The sequence below is a fragment of the Cupressus sempervirens genome, chromosome 10 (genome assembly GCF_028749045.1).
Source record: "Cupressus sempervirens isolate cs-2001-9-10 chromosome 10, ASM2874904v1, whole genome shotgun sequence".
NCBI classification, from domain to species: Eukaryota; Viridiplantae; Streptophyta; class Pinopsida; order Cupressales; family Cupressaceae; genus Cupressus; species Cupressus sempervirens.
Window position 1 is genome coordinate 943529492 of NC_143127.1, and position 16349 is coordinate 943545840.

A 16349-nucleotide genomic window follows, 5' to 3' on the forward strand; every position below is an offset into this window, starting at 1 on the left:
GGCCATGTTGAAAGTTTTGAAGACTTTAGGAGCCATTCATACTCAGGTATAAAGAACATAACCATGGACCAACACATTAGGAAAGGAGGTACGTGGCTACAAGTGTCACTATGAAACAATCCACCATGATCTCAATTGTGTAGGTACACGATGAATAGCGAGATCACATGAATGGAATCGACAGTCAGAACTTAAGAAACAAGAATGCCTACCAAGCCCGACCATGTTCACAAATCATGTTCGATGAATTAATTTAAACTTTCTCCTTAGTCAAACCAAATGTTACATAAGGAAACTATGGGAATGAAAACGATCATTTGACCATAGAGATATAGACACCAGTAGCTACATATCTCAATTCGAATGCTCCTCAAATTAAAATATGAAAGTGAACTTTGTCACAATGGCAATTGTTATAGAAAACATTGGTCATGATACAAGGATTGATCGACATATATGAAACAATGGAAAATTTTGAAAGGAGGAAAACTTCAAACTTACATCTCGTGCAAGTGAATTAACAATGACATCCGTAGGTGTCCTCAGGTGGTGTGCCAAGTATTAGGGAGAATGTTAGATGTGAAAATCTATTTTCACGCTCATTTGACTCACATCAAACTCCTTTGAATAAAACACCAACACTGTACGATACCTGAGCCTCACCCTTTGTTAGATTGAAAATAGAAGGGAAAAGGAGTGAATGCAATAGAACTTCATTAGCTTTTATCCAAGCTAATCCAAGATGATAGGTATGGGCTTCATTGAGTTTGAAGAATGGATTGATGCAGATTAAATAAATATATATGGAATTTTAATTTAGATTTTCCATATAACATATATGTTTAAGGCATGATGCAGGAAAATAATAAAGATTGACTTTAGGGGCTCGAATATAGAAAGTAGTTATAAATTTAAAAGATACTCTTATTTGGTAATTAGGTAAAAGATATAAACCCATGATATATTGTTACCTGAAATTTAATGAGGGATCAAACATTGTGTTTGTTGAAAAGTGAAAATGTTAAAAGAAAAAGGGGGAAATCATAATTTTTTTCAAGATTCAGTTAGGGAAACTGAAAAGTTTTCATAGGAAATGAAAAGATAAATAAGCTAGTAGCAGCAAAGCAGGGGTTCCACTTCTATTCTTTCCCAGAGGCTGCAGACAGAGTGGTATAGCAAGAGGGGAAGTTTCTTCCAAATTTATTCCAGACTTTAGAGGCTATGGGAAGCAGAGTCTGTGTTGATTTTCCTTTCTGAACTATGTGTTCGAAATAGGAGAATTTTTTATTTGTTAACATAATGTTAATGAAAAGAGTTTCATCTTTTCTCAAGATAGTGATTTTGACTATAAATTTGTAATAGAATCTTTGCTGTCATTTACATTTTGAAGAAGGGAGATTGGAGGATAACTACATTAGTGCTTTGATTATGATGTATTTTCTTTTCACTGATTACGATCTTCGTATCGTTCTCAATTTTCTTTCAAATACATTTCAATGTCACTGTTTCTTGGTTACATTATCATTTGAAGATATCTTTAATAGCTCTAACTCTTCATTTCCTCAAGAGGATGGAAGATATTTTCTTCATTTTTACTTTGTAATGCAACATTTAGCAAATAGACTTTTTGTTATCTGTTGTTCCTTCTTTTTCAGTTTCTAATTTTCCACGTCTACTTTGTGTTTACGAGTAGATGTTTGTAATCCTTTCATGCTTTCTAGTTAGAAGCATCTATATTCAAATTCATTGTAAATCATATATGGGGAGCTGTACTCGAATAAATTCAAAGGGCGCTTACACTCTTCAATAGTGAAATGACCCAACTGTTAGTGCTGATTAGTTTTTTTACTTGGGCATTTAGGGTTAATTTGTATGTATTTCTTTGGAGGACAATCTATTCACTAACAAAATCATAAATTTTTTATCCTCTTTTTGTATCATACCATATACAAGAAAGTTATCATTCCTCATTTTATAGGCAAATTAATTTTAAATTAATCTCTCAAATACAATTTTGTATTTTCAAGTACTAAAGGTAAGAGATTAGGAATTCCAACCATTGATGACAAAACTTATTAATTTATATATCTGAGCATTTTTGGAGGTTTTCATTATCTTCCTACCTTAAAGTCAACATCAAGCGTCTTCATGAGAACTCCAATATGAAGGTGTTTTGTGAAGGTACAAGTATTTTATTTTATAATCTAGCATTTGTTGTACTTCACACACTCAAATAGATTTTAATTTACTACTAATTCAAGGTAAATTTCTAAAATAGGGCTTGTCTTATGAAATCCTTTTCTACACAATATTTTGCTTGTTTTTTGTGTGTAGCTATAGATGGTGGACACACAAAATGAGATAGAATTAGATAAAGATGAGAGCTATTATAAAAAATTGTTGGATTAGAGTATGCTAGGATGGGCATAGTAACGAACCCTTAACCATGGAGTAAGATGACCTTGGTGCTCTAGTCTATACAGTTTAGCCTGAAATTCACATCGTAGGTTAGTTATAGTTTATGTTTGTCAAATCTACTTTTCAAATTTTCTTGCCAATTTTGACTCACCCTATACTTGCAGAAAGCCACATTTTCTCCCATTTTGACCCTAGATCTTAAATTTATCATTCACAATTGTAGAGTCATAGTTCCCCACAAAAAATGATTAATGAGTCTTGTTAGTTTTTTAGTTGTATTGAGCCTAGTGGATCATCTTCCTTTGAATGCAAGTAAGAATAGGTCAAAGATTTCTAGCTTTCCCATATATAAGCTAGTGAACCCTATTTCCCTACCATTAAGAGGTTATATTTTTCTAATCATTTACTTTCACAATTTTTATTTATTATTTTGATATTTCTTTTCATGAAATTTTTTTATTTCCATATATATATTTTAGAGGATCTTATCATAGGGGCATAATTATTTCACCTAAAGAAGCGTGTGTATCTAATACAATTTCCTTTTGGGTTTACATGATGATCTTTCCTTTGAGTAATTGATTTATGTACCTTAACAAATCACATCACTTAGTTTCTCAAGTCTACTAAGGTGGAAGAAAATGTAACCTTGAAAATTTAATAATCTTGCTATGATCCTTAAATTTAAATGACATTGTATGTCTAATTTCTGATATATTTCCATAACATAATTTTTTTTTCATTTAACCAAACCTTTTTTCTAATCTATCATATATCTCCATACCATATTTTTATGCTAATTTAATAGAACATTTTTTTCTACCACACTACCAAGATCTTATTTCCCATAATATCTTTATTGATTTAAATGCCTTGTAGTGTTTTGTCTTCATTTTTCTAGAATTTTACTTGAGAGCTTCACCTATGAAGAGCCTAGTATGCCACATTAATATATATGCACCTTAAGCAAACCATATCACTGAATTTCGTAAGTCTACTAAGGTGGAAGCAAAATGTAACATTGAGATTTTTATAAGCTTGCAAGTTAACATGGAAAAAATTATACCCTTTAAATTTGAGATTACATTGTAGACTCAATTTATCATATATCTCTACATCCCTTTTGTAATTTTTTTATATTTTACATTAAGATATTTTAAAATTTTTACTTTGAAAGCTTCACCCATGAAGATTCTAATATGTCACCTAAGCATTCACAAGTCCTATAATAATTTTCTATTATCTATTGTTGATAATTTCATACATGTTATAAGTAAGGTGAGTGGGAGTAGTTCGTTGTTACCAGGTTTTGAATGAATCTCCAACATCCAACCTCAGTTATCAGTCCTTGCTGTTAAGGTAGGAGACTAAAGTTTTCGATGCATTTTTCACATTAATTCAACTCTCAAATATCACAACAAGTACTATTCATTTTATAGTTTTTAATAATTTTCCATTAATCTACTTTTTTCTTTTTGATTCCCTTTTTTGATAATCTGTTGTGATCTTTTTTCCTAGTGGTCTTTTTCTTTTTTAGTGAGGAAATTAGGGGAAAAATTAGATTACTCAAAACATTGACAATTGGCAGCCTCTAAACAATCAACTACATATCATGACATTTTCTTCATAATCCACATACCTTTTCTATCCTTACACATGTTGCAAAGAATTTGAATGCGGCAATTCCAAAGAAATGTGTAACGAAATTGATTAGGTTTTATGTCTTTATGAATATTTCTATTGTAGTAGGGTTTATGAATAGTTTTGCCACTATTAATTCCCCCAATTATCATCTTCATTGTTGATTGTAGGATATCATTATGGAAGCATTGACTACAACTATTTAGGTAATTGTAATTCTACTTTAGATTTTACCAGTATTTACCAAACAGAGTTTTTTAGGGACCATTTTATTTTCTACGAAGCCTTTGATTTTCAATTTTAATCTCTCCATAGCTACTCTAGGTTAAAATTATCTAATTTTCTTTCTTTATTTATGTCAATGGAGGAATCCTTTTGAAGTATTTTTCATATAATATTATGGTTGGAAATGTTTGAAGCCATAAATATGCTTATGAGGGGCATGGTTTCTTTCAAAGTTGTATACCAAATGGAGTCTTAATCACAATTACTCTTCTCCACCCTGCCTATTTCTACTTGTTCTTATTTCCCTTCACAATGACATGATTGTAAATTCTCTGGTTTAGACCATCAAAATAAGAAGAGAATGGATGGAGGAAGAGTTGAAAGAGGTGAAACCTTTTCTATTAAGAGAATTTCCCCTCAAAATAGTAGTCGATTTCAATGAGATGGTGGACATGTTTGGATGGTAAGAACAACTATATCTCATTGCTACTTCTAGAACTAGGGTTCATGGTAGGTTTTACATTGCAAATGAAGTTGCACTAGATCAATCCATCGAATTACACCATGAGATGGGTAAAGGAGATGAATTAATCTCAATAATTTAATCTATTAGTCTTTAAAGCTTCTAAAACATGGTGCAATTATTTTTCTACCCTTTGTGGAATTTCCTAGGATATTACATTTTTCTAAGAAATAGCTCCCCTTGAGGGCAGGCAAACAACTATTTTACCCAGTTAGAAGGTTATGGATAGAATGGAGGAGCAGTCCCCAGGTATAATTGAAAAATTAGAAAAGGATGACCTTTTCTATTTTAACACCTATTTCATAGAAGATCTTCCCAATTTCTTATTGAAGGGTTGACAAATTCTTTTCAAACCATGAGAAAAGATGAAGCACAGAAGAAGTAAGTAAATATTTTAGGAAGAAACTTTGTGTTTTAAGTTAGCATAAACTGCACTACATAAGATTATATAGTGTTTAGTAGATTAGAGATTGTGATTTGAAATACTCATTTATGAATTCAACATAATTTTCTTCCATAAATTCTTCAAATTGATCATTTTCACAAAATGGAGTGCATAATATTTTTTGGATTGCATTCAATTTGGAGAACAAAACCTTGGGGAAAAATCTTTATTGAAGATCTTAAAATTTGCATCTCGTATGGGGATGAATTGATGTGATATGAAAATAAATTATTCACACTTGTAGGGTTGCAAAGTATTTATAAATGATAATATAATTTTTTTTGAATAATTTGATAATGTTTATTAAATTATTTCAAATTATGTAATAAAAAATAATTAATTTAGAATAGAATATCATAGATTTAATATTCTATATTGTAACCTTAAAATTAAAGTAATAAAGATTTTCAAAATTGTATGTTTTAATTGAACTATTGATAGAATATCTTAACCTATGTAATGTCACATTATTGAAATTAAGAGAAATATATATTGTATTTGAAAACTTTAGAATTACTTATAACCTAATAACAATGCTATATCAAGAAATCCAAAAATCACAATATACAAATTGTGACCCAGACAATAATGTACACCTCTTCCATTAATCATCTAAAATAAAAAACACAATATCCAACGCAGACTAGACCCTTTATAACCAAGATGATCAAAATCCACATGACACCTACCCAACCCAACACCAACTTACACTTGCACAACTTTAATACGGTTAAGCATGCATCATATTTGAACAACATTGACAATTGAAATTCAGTTGAAAACTAGGTATATATACTCTATGACTAGCCTAGTATTTTCTATTCTAGAATACACAGGCCCCAAATTAAGAAAATTTAGATTTAAGTACAAGGCAAGTTCTTTGGCATATCCAAAATAAAATAAAAAGTAGATTCAAATGTTAAAAGAACCAATCAAGCTACACCTATTTTTTTAATGTTTTCTATATGAAAGTTGACTAAAAATCGAAAATGCATATGTACTGCAAAAAATAATTAAACACTTTGTCCAAAATCGTTGAGGACCAACCTACCCCATTATACTATCTACAAACTTCTATTGAAAAACCCGGCATGCCACTTTTCAGATATCACACAATGATAATATTTGTAAAGACATGGGATTGAAACTATTTGAGTAAAAGAACTGGTTTCAGGAACTATTTTGTCCATACACTATTCTTAAAACATGCAGGTGTAGGAATCATTTTCGTTGCAATACAATATCACTATTGAGTCTTAATCAATAAACTCTGTCATCACTAACATTAAATTCCTTCTTATAAGATTTACTATTTACTAAGAGATCTGTAATGAGATTTAATTATTTTTGTATATTGAAAGTTTAGTAGGAAATAGGAAGTTAAATTGGCTAAAAAAATACTGCACACAATGGTACAAAAAATAATAACACAATAGAGGATCAGCACTGGCATATAGTAGGTATAATAGGCCAGATTGAGCTAAAAAATGACAGACCATATAGTTTGAATTCTAGAACCTTCCATACCAAATGACTTGAGAGGACTGCAAGTGCCACCAAAAATTTAAAGCTGGCACCATTTGCGTGTCTAACTGCAAAAATAGGTATTGGAAAAGCAATAATAATATTTCCATTGTATCTTGACTGCATAAATGCCCAACTTGTATAGCACATTTAAGGGTAGAGAAGACATAACCCAATTGATCATTTTTTTGTATTGTCTGATGAGATAGAACTTGGTTTGCTTATCATAGAAAATGTTTAGATCAAAACTAGTAAGAAATCTTGTACGCATCCTGTAGGGAAAAAAATTGTATTAAAATGGAAGCATAACGATACTATCTTTCATTGCCAAAAATACCCAAAAGGATTGAATGCAAGTAAATAGCCTAAAAGTATATAACAATGTGAGTTCTCAAACATTTGAACCAAAACTAATCAGAAAGTGGGAAATATCGCTTAAATGACCATTGTACCTTCTGTTTGAGCTGGTATAATCTCCATCTTATTATTTTCCTACAATTTTTGAGAGAATTTTGCAGTCCAAAGGTAAAGTACAAATAACTTGAGAGTTGAACATATCAATTGCAATTTTAGATTCACATTACCTTATTGGGCAACAACAATATTTTGCGATACTTTGAGAGTAGTAGAGGACATGACAAATTTTCTCTCAATGGATATATTGTGGAGTCCTTTGGACACAAATTAGTCACATTAACCCAAAGTCAAGTTGCACCCAACAATGTTAGAAGAGAACACCACAATGTTACAAGCAAATACTGTGTTCATTTGGTTGTAGTATTAGGTAAATAGAAGTTGATTTGCTAGGTTACATGCACAAGCAACATCTAGAATTTGCATGGGGCACTCGAAACAACAGCCAGTTGGAGATCATTAATATACAGACAAAATGAAATAATAACAGAGAAATTTGTATATTTTAATTTAAAATCTGATTTTATTGCTGAAAATTAGAAAAAATGAGCTAAAATAATAAAAATAAAATAAAATTGGGAGATGAAAAAAAATCTTTCAACGAGAAATCAGAATAGTGAGCTGAAATAATAATAAAAAACTTGAATCTTTTAAAGGGAAATCAGAAGAGCGAGCTGAAATAATATTTAAAGGATTCAAATCTCTTACAATCTTAAAATGAATAGTAAACCAAAATAATTAGAAGACATATCAAATCTTTTGTTGCTCAAACACAAAAAATTCAACTTAAAAATTCACCTTTGGATCATTAAAAGTAGAATAGTGAATTCAAATAATATGTGGTAGAGAATAAAATCATTTATTATTTTGAAAGCAGAACAATATACATACATAAATTATCTCTTACCAAGACTCCAAATGAGAGGGTGGAAATTACAGAGTTTTGTATTGAAACGATGACCAATTTGAGATCACCATATGGCTAGCGAAGGTTTACATAATAGCTCTAAGTGAGTATTGACAGTCGTGAAAAAAATTCTCAAAATATACGAAATATCACAAGAATCCATGCAAGGAACTCTCTAAACAATCTACACCTCATCTCATGCGGTGAATGTCAATTCAACAAGTTTTTCCCTCTTAGGCATTGCATGTATTGAATATTGAAACAAATGACATGTAACCTTCCTACAACAATGATAGTTGACATGCTCAAATATTTGAGCTAATATTTGTCCAAGAAAAACAAAAAACTGCTGGGAAAAATAACATGAGCCAATCAAATAAAACTTGTTTACATACATGACGTCAAAAAAAAAAACTTTTTCTATCTAACTATAGTGTAGGATGGTATTATAGGAGTGAACACATTTTTCAATGAGCAAACCAATATGTTGAAAGCGATCAAAAATTTTAGTCTCCTACCTATAAAGCAACGACTAATAATTCTTTCCCTTCTTATCACAATTCATCATTTTATAATTATCACTTCTCAACATATTTATATATTTTCAAAGCTTTCTACCTCCATGTCCTTGCACAAGACAGGGACTTAAGCTCGACAGAGCCCTTGTTTTCTCTTATGATCTCCCATTTAAAAAAAATTCACACTCAATCCCTAATGTCTTTACGGTATCCTAGAGGCCTCTTAAAAAAACTTCAAATCCACCACTTTTTTCGGAGAAAACACTGCGCTGGGCAGAATCCCTGATTGCAATGTCAATAATAATAATAATAACAATAATACATGAAAATATCTGGTGGGATTAGGTGAAAATATATCGTGGGATTAGGTGATCTTGACGGAGGCTTAAAACGCTTCGAAAACGTTTTTTAAGAGTTGTTTGTTATTATTTATTATTATTATTATTATTTATATTGAATGCGGGTGTTTTATTATTTATTGTGTAAGAGACTACTGAACTCAAAAAACAGTTTCTTTTTTATTAATACATTGAATGCATGTGTTTCTTCAATTATTGTAGAAGAGACCAGTGAATTCAAAAATATAATAAACAGCGTCTTTAGGCCAATCTGTTCCAGTGCAAGAGTCCTTTGAAATAAAACTTTTCGCCAGGTAAAATGTCGTGATCGCAATTCGCGTCCCATAACAAAGAGCTTTCTATGAAAGACCCCCTGTGCTCCTCACACAATTGGGAAATGGAAATTTATCTACTTTATTCGGCCTCAAGCCTTCCACACGCCAAAATAGTCCGCACAATTCATCGCGTATCCACCCGACGCCATCGCTCGATTTCTTGCTGTGCGAAAATAGACAGACTCTGTCCGGTTTCTGCCCAGTCAAAACGTAAAACGGCAGCTGTTATATCTCCTCCCTCTTGGCCGCGATCGCTATTCGTGAGCATTTGCAATGCGGTGGATGGCTTCATCGACAAAGTACTCGACACGCCGCTGAGGCCAGCCTTCGATCCAAAGCACGTTTTGGCTGGGAGCTTCGCTCCAGTGGACGAGATTCCACCCACCCAATGCGAGGAAGTGGAAGGACTAATCCCGCCCTGCTTGCTGGGCGGCGTTTATGTCCGCAACGGACCCAACCCCAACTTCTTTCCCTCTGTCAGTTTCCACCTCTTCGACGGCAACGGGATGATCCATGCCCTCTCCTTCCACAAACATGGCATAACAATTACGCTCTCCAGCCGTTACGTGCGCACCCATAAATATATGGAAGAAGAGGCGGCGGGCAGGCCAGTCTATCCTAATATTATTTCCGGCAGGGTCGCCGTGGCTGCCCTTCGAGTGGGTTTGGGCTTGATCGACCCGACCAAAGGTGTGGGAACGGCGAATACGAGCGTAGTGTTTTTCCACAAGAAGCTGTTGGTGCTGGGAGAATGAGGGCTGCCGCACGAGCTGCATATCACGCCGGACGGAGATATTCACACGAGCGGGTCTTTCGACTTTGGGGGCACATTGATTGCGCGCATGACGGCGCACCCGAAGATCGATACCCGCACAGGCGAGGTATTTGCCTTCCGTTACTCCATTATTCCTCCTTTTCTTCATTTCTTCAGGGTGGCCGCTGACGGGGCAAAGGGACCAGACGTGGCCGTCCGGTCCATGGCGCGCAAAGCTTCCATCGTTCACGATTTCGCCATCACTGGCAAGTACGCCGTCTTCCCCGACGGTCAGCTTGTTTTGGACCCCGCGCACATTTTCAAAGGAAGGAATGGAAGTGCTGTCTACTTTGATCGCTCAAAAATGAGCAGGATCGGAGTGATTCCACGATATGCCACCCACGGGTCCGCCATGAGATGGTTTGATGTTCCGGGCCTGAATTTTTTCCACACTCTGAATGCATGGGACGATGAGAAGGAGGAGAACGAGATCGTGGTCATCGCCGTGCACTGCTCTCCTGCAGAATTTTTTATTGATAAGATAGATGCGGTGCAATTCTGAAGATTGATGCTGAGATCTTCACTTCAAACTCCAGCTCCACCACTCCATTTCCACTGTTCTATAAATAATTTCTAGAATACTTCAGTTCAGGAGTAGTTTAAATAAGAAGCATGCTGTACATATGACATGCATTAGATAATATTTATGTGCATGCATTAGATAATATTTTTGGATACATTTTAGTTTAGTTTTAGTTACTTCTTCTCCCATTCTTAATCATAGGCATGGAATAATGCTAAAACTACTGTTAGAACTCCTGATCTATATTTTGATCTATGTGTTAGAGATTAATTTTAACAATTTTTATTTGAATAAATGTATTGGCTGAACAACAATTGTAGTTGGAATAATATATCAATTTTTTTTTTTTTTCTGCAATAAAACAGAGCCTCCCCTGTTTTGAATATTATCATTTTTTTTATTGTGTTGCTGCTGTTGTTTGAATCCTACATTTGGTATCAGAGCTAAAGGTGTTTGAAAGACAGCAGCATGACAAACAATTTGCAAATCCCAGAGTTTGATGGAGTTGATTACCAATATTGGTTAATCAAGATGAAGACTTTTTTGATTGGAAAAGATTATTGGGAGATCGTTGAATCTGAATATGAAGAGGCTGTAGATTGGAATACTCTCCAACCTAATGATAGGAGATTGAAGAAAGAAGCTGAGAAGAAGAATGCAATGGCATTTTTTCACATCCAGATGACTCTTGATAAGAGCTTGTTTCCTCGAATTGCTGATGCACAGACAGCAAAAGAGGCCTGGAAGACTCTAAAAGATGCTTACCATGGCAATGATTAGATCAAAGTTGTGAAGCTACAATCTTAAAAAGAGAATATGAGAACTTGAAGATGAAGGAGACAGAGAGTGTGGGAGATTTTTGTGTGAGAGTGAAAGATGTGACTCATAAAATGGCCACTTTGGGTGAATCTATTGCTCAAGAGCAAATAATACAAAAGGTATTGAGATCTCTAACCCCAAGATGGAATATTGTAGTAATTGCCATAGAAGAAAGCAAAAATTTAGCTACCATGGAGTATGATGAATTGGTTGGATCTCTTATATCACATGAGGATAGAATAAGGGACACATCTATCAGTGTTAATGAGAAGGCTTTTGCTTCCCAATTGCAAATTTCAAAGAACGATGGTGCTAGCAGCAGTAGTAACAACAATAAAGGCTCGGGAAGGGGCCAAAATAAATTTTTTTCAAGAGGATCTAGAGGAAGAGGAGGTGCTCAAGGAGGAAGAGGTAGAGGCAGATTTGATAAAAGGAACATCCATTGCTATCATTGCAATAAGTATGGACATTTTGAGAGAGAGTGTAGACTGAAATCAGGTAACAATAGTGCAAATTATGCCCAACAAGATGAGGACCCTTCCTCGGGTAATTTATTTTTGTGTTATAGAAAAGGTGAAAGTAATGTGAATGATGTTTGGTATTTGGATTCTGGATGCTCTAACCATATGTTTGGTAACAGAGAAATATTTTCAAAGCTTGATGATAGTTACAGATCCAATATTACCCTTGGTAATAACAATACTGTGGATGTTGCGGCCAAAGGAGCCATGGATGTTCAGACAAAGGAAGGTATGAAAAGTGTTCAAGATATTTATTATACTCCCAAGTTAAAGCATAATTTATTGAGTGTTGGGAAGCTATGTGAGAAGAATTATAGAGTGGTATTTGAGAACATGCACTGTACTATCTATGATAAGAATTAAAAAAAAAAGCGATTACAGTTGTTCCTATGACAAAGAATAGGATGTTTCTTTTGAAGTTTGGTCAAAATGATAATCAGCTTGTCAATATGGCTTATGAGGATAAAAATTGGTTGTGGCATCTCAGGTATGGCCATTTGAATTTCAATAGTTTGAAGAATCTAACATCAAATGCATTAGTTCTTGGATTGCCTAAGGTTGAAGAGCATAAACAGATTTCTGAAGGGTGTGCAAAAGGGATACATTCAAGGGAATCATTTCCAAAAGGCAATGCATGGCGGGCCCAATACCCACTTCAACTTATTCATTCAGATATTTGTGGTCCGATGCAAACACAAAGTTTGGGTAAGTGGTCATATTTCATTACTTTTATTGATGATTACTCACGCATGTGTTGGGTATATTTTTTGAAGACTAAGGATGAAGCCTTTCATACATTCAAGAGATTTAAAGCTCGTGTAGAGAATGAGAAAGGGAACACAATCAGATGTTTGAGAACAGATCGAGGAGGAGAGTTTTGCTCAAACGATTTTCAGAATTTTTGTGAGATGAATGGCATCAAAAGACAACTCACAACTGCATACACACCCCAACAAAATGGAGTGGCTGAAAGGAAGAACCGTACTGTGGTAGAAATGGTAAGGAGCATGTTAAAAACCAAGGGTTTGAACAATTCTTATTGGGCTGATTCAGTTGCTACAGCCGTATATATTCTCAACAGGAGTCCTACAAGTGCCCTACACAAGATGACTCCATATGAAGCATGGTATGAGAAAAAACCTAATGTAAATCATTTTAAAGTTTTTGGTTGTTTGGCTTATGTTCGCATCCCTGATTAGAATAGGCAAAAGCTGGATGCCAAAAGTGAATCATGTATTTTTGTGGGCTATAGTGAGGAAAGAAAAGCTTATATATTATTCAATCCTATTACTAATAAAATTGTTGTTTCAACAGATGTGATTTTTGATGAAGGGGGAGTTTATGGTCATCAAAAACAACATGTTGGAAAGCCAAAATTAGTTTTGGATGATGATGATATTGCTGATAATGATAATGAGCAGCTAGCTAATGGTTCTATTTCAAGATCACCAAACCCACCAAGAAACCCCTCACCAATCCCAAGAGCAAGTCCATCCTCAAGTCCTCCAAGGAAGGTAAGAATATTGAGTGATATCTATGAGAGGTGTCAAAATCAAGCACATGAAGAAGATCCAATAGGTGAGATAGTAAATTTTGCATTACTTGCTAAAGCTGATTTTGAGCCATCATGTTTTGAAGATGCATGCGCTAATGAGGTTTGGATGCAAGCAATGAATGAAGAGATGGATTCCATTGATAGGAATGAAACATGGGAGCTTGTAGATCTTCCACATAAGAAGAAGAAGATTGGCACAAAATGGGTCTATAAGACCAAGTATAATAGTGATGGGAGTGTTGAAAGACACAAGGCAAGATTGGTTGCTAAAGGTTTTACTCAAAGGTATGGCATTGATTATGAAGAAACGTTTGCACCAGTAGCAAGACAAGAAACTATTAGGATGCTAATCTCTCTTGCAGCTCAAAAGAAATGGAGTATTCATCACATGGATGTGAAAAGTGCCTTCTTGAATGGGTACTTAGAAGAAGAGGTATATGTGGGACAACCACAAGATTTTGAGATTCAAGGCAAAGAAGATTATGTCTACAAGTTGAAGAAGGCTTTGTATGGCCTCAAGCAAGCACCACGTGCATGGTATGCAAGAATAGATGGATATTTTCAGCAAAATGGCTTTCAAAGAAGTAAGAGTGAACCTACCCTTTACTACAAACAAGAAGGTAATGAAATTCTCATTGTGAGTTTGTATGTTGATGATTTGTTATATATGGGTAGTAGTTCAAAGATGAAAGATGAATTTAAAGTTGCTATGATGAATGAGTTTGAGATGAAAGATTTAGGTCTCATGAAATACTTTCTTGGCATGGAGGTTTATCAAGGTAAAGATGAAATTTTTATTTGTCAAGAAAAGTATGCAAAAGATATGTTGAAAAAATTTGATATGGCTGATTGTAAACCTCTTTCCACTCCAATTGCTCATGGAGTTACACTATGTAGAGATGATGGTGCTAAACTTGTTGATGAGACATTATACAAGAACATTGTGGGGAGTTTGATGTTTTTAATTCACACAAGGCCTGATATTGCTTATTCAGTTTCATTGGTTTCAAGGTATATGACAAATCCATCAGAGGAACATATGAAGGCAGCCAAGAGAATTTTGAGGTATGTGAAAAATATGGTAGATTTTGGCATTCACTATTCTTCTAATAAGTTTGAGCTTGTTGGCTTTAGTGATTCAGATTGGGGAGGTTGTTTGGATGACCGAAAATCTACATCTGGTAATTGTTTTTCTTTGGGTTTCGATTTAATTACATGGAGTTCAAAGAAGCAAAGTATGGTTGCTCTCTCTTCTACCGAAGTGGAATATGTTGCGGTCACTTTAGCTGGCACACAAGCTTTATGGCTTAGAAAGCTTCTTGAAGAAATTGGAGAGATACAGGTTTAGCCTATTATGATTTTTTGTGACAACATAAGTGCCATTAAATTGGCCAAGAATCAGGTTCATCACAGCAGGACCAAACACTTTGATCTTAAACAACATTTTATCAGAGATTTGGTACAAAATAAAGCGGTTGAGTTGAAGTACATTAGCACAAAGGAGCAAATTGCAGACATCTTCACAAAGGCAGTTACAAAAGATCAATTTTTGGTACTCAGAGATCAGATTGTGAGTCCTTTCAGCATCAAGGGGGAGTATAAAGATTGATGCTGAGATCTTCACTTCAAACTCCAGCTCCACCGCTCCATTTCCACCGTTCTATAAATAATTTTTAGAATACTTCAGTTCAGGAGTAGTTTAAACAAGAAGCATGCTGTACATATGGCATGCATTAGATAATATTTTTGGATGCATTTTAGTTTAGTCTTAGTTACTTCTTCTCCCATCCTTAATCATAGGCATGGAATAATGCTAAAACTACTGTCAGAACTCCTGATCTATATTTTGATCTATGTGTTAGGGATTAATTTTAACAATTTTTATTTGAATAAATGTATTGGCTGAACAACAATTATAGTTGGAATAATATATCAGTTTTTTTTTCTCTACAGTAAAACAGAGCCTCCCCTGTTTTGAATATTATCATTTTTTTTATTGTGTTGCTGTTGTTGTTTGAATCCTACAAATTCAAGGTGGAGAGAATTCACATCAATCTCATCTCGGGAATAGTGGTGACGAAACTAGTGTCATCCAGATCTCTTGAGCTTGGGGTGATCAACCAGCATTTTGTAGGGAGACGAAACTGATACGCTTACATGTGTATGCCCGGTGTAGGTGCACGTATCCCTCAAATGGGTGGAATTGTGAAACTCGATTTTGAAGCAGTAGATGGGGTGGTTGTGAGCACAACATTTGGGGAGAGATGTTTCTGCGGTGAACCCTTCTTCGTGCCGTGTAGTAGCGACCCTCAATTTGCAGAGGACGATGGGTATCTTGGGCTCTTTATGCACAAAGTTTGTTGTGATGGATGCGCAGTCTCCCGCATTGCAAATCGTGGCATCGGTGAAGCTTCCATAAAGGGTTCTCTTCGGCTTCCACGACCTCTTCGTCTCTACCGCCAATTTGGCTGCCACTCAAGGAATCTGACTATTCGTACACATCTCTGGTCTTCTTCGCAACAACTCCATTTTGCCATCACACCAAAAGTATGTACTGATGGTGGAGAGGGATCTTATTGGGGATATAGTCGCTATGCCAACTATGAAAAATCAACTATTGTAGTCACTGATTATTAATCTCCTATCATAAATGATAATTAAACTGCTAAAAACAAATTTCTAGCTAATATTGAAAAATAACACAACTGCAACTTCACTTATATAATACAGAAAGAAATAAACAACACAATGAACACAATATTTTCGGACAAATTGTCCTTAGAAAAACCCCTAAGGGAAAACTAGTTCTACAGATGAGGAATTATATTA

At 34.5% G+C, this 16349-nt stretch overlaps 1 pseudogene; it reads left to right on the forward strand.

Moving 5' to 3' along the window:
* The first annotated feature begins 9350 nt into the window (after positions 1 to 9350).
* LOC149537077 (zeaxanthin 7,8(7',8')-cleavage dioxygenase, chromoplastic pseudogene) lies at positions 9351 to 16008 on the forward strand (annotated as a pseudogene).
* The last annotated feature ends 341 nt before the right edge of the window (positions 16009 to 16349 follow it).